Source organism: Geotrypetes seraphini, chromosome 12 (genome assembly GCF_902459505.1).
Source record: "Geotrypetes seraphini chromosome 12, aGeoSer1.1, whole genome shotgun sequence".
NCBI lineage: Eukaryota > Metazoa > Chordata > Amphibia > Gymnophiona > Dermophiidae > Geotrypetes > Geotrypetes seraphini.
Window position 1 is genome coordinate 100538639 of NC_047095.1, and position 6510 is coordinate 100545148.

The following is a 6510-nucleotide window of genomic DNA, read 5'->3' on the forward strand; positions in this document are numbered from 1 at the left end:
GACTACCTCCCCTCCGGGAGGCGGGCGTACATATGCAGTCGATGCCAGGAACTGGATAGCCTGAAGAAGGAGGTCGGGAGACTGCAGGTTCGAGTACAGGAACTGGAGGGACTCTGCACCACAGAGGAGCAGTGCTGGGCAACGGAAGACACCGCCAGAGTGGACCACATCTCGGAGCAAGTTAGGGAACTCGAGAAGTTCATCGAGGAGGCCTGCAGGATGGTGGAGGCGCAGGACCACAAGCACATCAGGAGGGAGCTAACAGACGGACGACAAAATCCACCAGACGCCATGGGAGTAGGACCTTGTGGAGAATCTGGACAGGCAGATGAGGAGGAGATCCGACAAAACCTGGAGGAGGGACTAGAGGACTGCACCACCGATACAGACCTGAGACCAGAGAGACATTTGAAGAAGGGGAGATCTGCTATCGTGGTGGGAGACTCAATCCTGAGAGGTGTGGACAGTCACATAGCTGGAGGGAGAGAGGACCGTCTAGTGACATGTCTCCCGGGAGCAAGAACGAAGGACGTCACCGACAGAATCGAGAGGATCCTGGAAGGGGCCGAGACGGAGGAAACAGCTGTAGTAATCCATGTTGGAACCAACGACGTCAGCAGGAGGGACTACAACAGGACTGCACTAACCGATCAGTTCAGGATCCTGGAGAGGAAATTGAAACTGAGGGCAAGGAAGATAGCCTTCTCAGAGATCCTGCCAATACCTAGAGCGGACGCAAGGAGGCAGAGCAAAGTACAAGCAATAAACGGTTGGCTCAGGAGATGGTGCGAGGAGGAGGGTTTCCTTTTTGCACGGAACTGGACAACCTTCCTAGGAAAGAATAAGCTCTACAGGAGAGACGGACTGCACCTGAGCATGACTGGGACAAGGATGCTGGCACGCAACATCCAGAGCGTCATTGATTTGGCTTTAAACTGAGGAAGAGGGGAAAGCCGACAGTCGATCTGACACATCGGACAAAAGTATCAAGTAAGGATACTGAGCAGGGACACTGTAAAAGAGGGCTGGGGACTGAGTGGAAACTTTTGGGGAAAGGACCTAAGGATACAACACAGGGGCCCAGGGCCATGGACATAGAGCAAGAACATTGTAAAAAAGGGATCAGGACTGGGAGGGAACTTTTGGAAAAAGAACCTAAGGACGCAATGCATAGGACCAGGGCCAAAGATATTGAGCAAGGACACTGTAAAAGAGGGCTCAGGTCTGAGTGGGAATTTTTTGAAAATGGACCTAAGGGAAAATTGCAGGGGTCTAGTGCACAAATAAAACTGGCAAGCAGCACTAATAGAGAACAACGGAATCCAGAGGGACAACCAAAAAAAGGGGAACAGGCTGAGGACGAAACAGACACACCACAGGAGGAGGATGACCGAGACAAGGCTTGGGGTCTGGCAACTCACGAGGGGGCCAGGAGCGCCAAACCACGAGGACAAACAGCAAAAAAGGCGAACAAACGGGACTTACTTTGCCTATACACTAATGCTAGGAGCCTAAGGGCTAAAATGGGAGAGCTGGAAATCCTAGCCAGCAAAAAGGGCATAGACATAATTGGAGTCACAGAAATATGGTGGACTGATGACAATGAATGGGATGTGGCTTTACCAGGATTCAAACTCTACAGGAGAGATAGGTCACACAAAAAGGGTGGAGGAATAGCACTATATATAAAAGATTCTATACCTTCAATCAGGATGGAAACAACAGTAAGGGCGGACGACTTGGAATCACTATGGGTTAAGCTACCAGGAGGAACTTGAGCAGACATAAAATTGGATCTGTTATATAGCCCACCTGGACAAACGGAAGAAATCGACCAGGATCTGGAGGCTGAACTGAGGCAGGTATGCAAAAGCGGAAGTGTGGTGGTGATGGGAGACTTCAACTTCCCGGGAATAAACTGGAGTATTGGGCACTCAAACTGCATGAGGGAGACCAAATTCCTGGAGGTCACGAGGGATTGTTTCATGGAACAGCTGGTCACGGAACCAACACAGAGTAATGCCACTCTTGACCTGATCCTCAACAGACTAGAGGGACCCGCTAAGGAGGTGGTGGTACTATCCCCACTAGGAAACAGCGATCACAACATGATCCAGTACAGGCTAGAAATTGGATCATCAAAGGTGAAAAGAACTACAACGACCGCACTTAACTTCAAAAAAGGAATTATGATGCCATGAGGAAAATGGTGGGAAATAAACTCAACGACAGCGCAAGGAAGATGGATACTCAAGGGCACAGTGCATGAAGCACAGAACCTGTGCATCCCCAAGTACAGGAAAGGTGCAAAAAAATAGAACAAAAAACCCAGTCTGGATAACAAATGCAGTGAAAAAGGTGATAAGTGACAAGAAAGCATCATTCAAAAAATGAAAAAAGGACAAAACAGAGGAGAACCAAAAGGAACACAAAAAACACCAAAAGGAGTGTCATCGAGTGGTTAGGGAAGCAAAGAAAGAATATGAAGAGAGACTAGCAGGGGAAGCAACAAACTTCAAATCATTCTTCAGGTACGTTAAGGGGAAGCAACCAGCAAGGGAGGAAGTGGGACCCTTGGATGATGGGGACAGAAAGGGAGTGGTAAAAGAGGAAAAGGAGATAGCTGACAGGCTAAATAAGTTCGTCACGTCAGTTTTCACGAGGGAGGACACAACCAACATTCCGGAAACCGAGGAGATCGTAAAAGGAGAGCAGGTTGAAAATCTGGTCCAGCTAGAGGTGAGCAAGGTGGATGTCCTCAGGCAGATAAACAGGCTAAAGAGCGACAAATCGCCAGGTCCGGATGGCATTCACCCAAGGGTACTCAAGGAACTAAGGAACGAAATAGCTGAGCCACTTCGACAAATATGCAACCTATCCCTAAAGACTGGAGAGATTCCGGAAGACTGGAAAATAGCAAATGTCACGCTCATCTTCAAGAAGGGCTCAAGGGGAGACCCAGGAAACTACAGGCCGGTGAGCTTAACCTCGGTCCCGGGAAAGATGATGGAAGCACTGATTAAAGACAGCATCTGGGAACACATCGAAAACACTGGGCAGCAAAAGCCGAGCCAGCATGGCTTCTGCAGGGGTAGGTCATGCCTCACAAACTTATTGTACTTCTTTGAGGGGGTAACCAGCCAGGTGGATAAAGGGGAATCCATAGATATCATTTACCTTGACTTCCAAAAAGCCTTCGACAAGGTGCCACATGAAAGACTACTAAGGAAGCTATGAAACCATGGGGTGCAAGGGGAGGTCCACCGATGGATCAAAAACTGGCTGGCGGACAGGAAACAGAGGGTTGGAGTAAAGGGACATTACTCAGAATGGCAATGCGTCACGAGCGGAGTTCCACAGGGGTCGGTGCTGGGACCGCTCCTATTCAATATATTCTTTAATGACCTGGAGGCAGGAACAAAGTGTGAGGTTATTAAATTTGCGGATGATACCAAACTATATCGCAAGGTCAATAACATGGAGGACTGCGAAGATCTCCAAAAAGATCTGATAATACTGGAAAAATGGGCCAAAATGTGGCAAATGAGTTTCAACATAGGGAAATGCAAGGTCATGCATATAGGGAAAAAAAACCCGATGTTCACTTACAAAATGGGGGGATCAGCGCTAGGGGTGAGCGACCTTGAAAGAGACCTGGGAGTGATGGTAGACATGACATTGAATGCGTCGGCGCAGTGTGCCATGGCCTCAAGGAAAGCAAACAGAATGTTGGGCATCATTAAGAAGGGTATCACGACCAGGACAAAGGAAGTCATCCTGCCACTGTATCGTGCTATGGTGCACCCGCACCTGGAGTACTGTGTTCAGTTCTGGTCGCCATACCTCAAGAAGGACATGGAGGTACTTGAGAGGGTCCAGAGAAGAGCAACTAAGCTAATAAAGAGCATGAAGAACCTCTCATATACTGACAAACTGAAAAAGCTGGGGCTGTTCTCCCTGGAAAAGCGGAGACTTAGAGGAGACATGATAGAAACCTTCAAGATCATGAAGGGCATAGAAAAATAGACAGGGACAGATTTTTCAAATTAAGGGGATCAACAAGTACAAGGGGGCACTCAAAGAAATTGAAAGGGGAGAGGTTTAGAATGAACGCCAGGAAGTTCTTTTTCACACAGAGGGTGGTAGATGTATGGAACGCGCTACCAGAGGATGTGATAAACAGGAGCACGCTACAGGGGTTCAAAGAAGCCTTGGATAGGTACTTCGAAGACAAAGGGATTGAGGGGTACAGATAAGAGTAGAGGTAGATTATAGGGATGGGATTAGAGGTAAGTTACAAAATTAATCAGGGACCACTGTTCAGGCACTAGGCCTGATGGGCTGCCGCGGGAGCGGACCGCTGAGCAGGATGAACCTCTGGTCTGACTCAACAGGGGCAACTTCTTATGTTCTTATTACAGAATGCTACACAGAAATATCATGCTAATAGAATACCGCAGACACACATGATAGGAATAGTGTTAGGGGAATGCTGGAAGCTAAAGAAGCACTGCCTGGGCTTTGCAGTCCCCAGTTATGTCTCTAGCAGGATATATAGTTCAAATTTGATATATTCTAATGACAAAATAGAAATAAAATTATTTTTTCTACCTTTATTGTCTGCCCACTTTGTTCCACTTTTTTCTGTCTTTTCTTAATTTTCTTTCCAAGGTCTTCAATCTATCTGCCACTTCTGTTCCTTCCTGTCTTCTACCTATTACTCCAATATTCAGAACCTTCTTTCTTCTTACTGCATCCACCCCGTGTCCAGCATCTCCCACCTACTCAGTCAAGTCCTACTCAGTCAAGTCTGCTTTTTCCTTCACCCTACAACCTCCATGCCCAGCATCTTCCTGTGTTCTTTTTTCTTCCCGTTGCTGAGCCAGCCAGCCAACCCACCATATTTCCCCATCCCATTCAGTACCTCTCCTCTTTTCCCCCATCTTAATCCAGCAGATACCTTCTATCACCCTACTCCCTCCATTCCTTATTAAGCATCTTCTCCTTGTCTCCCTATTCCCCTTCACCATGTCCAGCATATCCCCTCTGTGTCCCTATTCCCTCTTCCCATGCCCAACATCTAACTTCTGTCTTCATACTCCACTCTCGTGTTCAGCATTTTCCATGTCTGTCTGCCCCCTGCAAGGTCCAGCATCTGTCTTTGTGTCCCTATTCTTCCAACTCCCACCTAGTTCCAATAACTATCCTCCCCCAAGGAGATCTACCATCTCCCTTCTGCCCCATCAATCCTCCCCCCCCCCCTGGTCTACCATCCTCTTCCCACAGCACGTATATCACATTTTTCCCTCTCATAATCAGGCATCTTTTATTTCCTCCCTTGGCTGCTGGCTTTGATCCACTCTTCCAGCACTCGATTGCTATCAGCACTGCCTTCGACCCTGGTCCTGCTAAACTTAGCAGCAATAACAAAGACAAAACCTACCCTACCTTCAATTGTGGTCCCGCTAAATCAGACGGCTAGAACGAAGACAGAAGCCCCAGGATCTTTCCTCTTGTCTGCATTGTTATTCGCTATAAGCTCTGCCGGTCTCAATCCTGCCCCTCAAAAACAGGAAGTCACTTCAGAGGGGGGGGGGGGCGGTATCAAGATCGGCCGAGCCTATAGTGATGCAGGCAAGAGGAAAAGTCCCATGGCTTGTCTTTCTTTTTGCCGTTCATTTGTAGCAGTACCGCAGTTGATTCTAATGCCAGCCCTGGAAGGGAAAGGGGAACAGATGCCCGACAGGAAATTTAATTTGTAGATTTCACTGGCCCTGCGCGGACCAGCAGGAATTTTCTGCAGACCGGCACCAGTCCACGGACCATCTGTTGAAGAACAGTGCCTTAGATTACTCTTCAGCCTATCACCTCTTAACTTCATCCAATGCCCTTTCATTCCAGTGCATACTTTCAATTGAAAGAGACTCAACTCAAGTACATTTATGTCACATAGGCATTTAAATGTCTCTCAAGAACAAAAACAATAATAACAAAATAAATTTCAAAAATCTAGAAACAAATGTTATTCGCCAAGTGGTGGAAGTGCCCCCAGAAAACCATTTACTCAAAAGTGGAGAAAAGGCCTCAACTATCAGTAATATGCAAATGGAAACCCAATGAGTTTTCAAGCCGTTCTTATTCTGTATCTCAGGCAAAAAAACTCCACTCATTTCAAAATGTTATTTTCAAAAACCACTGTACATAGGGGAAAGGAAAAATAAACAAGAGACTAAGATAAGTGTGATTTTTAGTCTCTTGTTTATTTTCCTTTTCCTTTTTCCTGTGCACAGTGGTGGGATGTTTCCCGGCTTTTGAAAATAACATTTTGAAATGAGTGGAGTTTTTTGCCTGTGATACAGAATAAGAATGGCTTGAAAACTTATTGGGTTGCCGTCTGCATATTACTGATAGTTGAGGCCTTTTCTCCACTTTTGATTAAATGGTTTTCTGAGGGCACTTCCACCACTTGGCAAATAACATTAGTTTCTAGATTCCCACTCCTGCATTTCC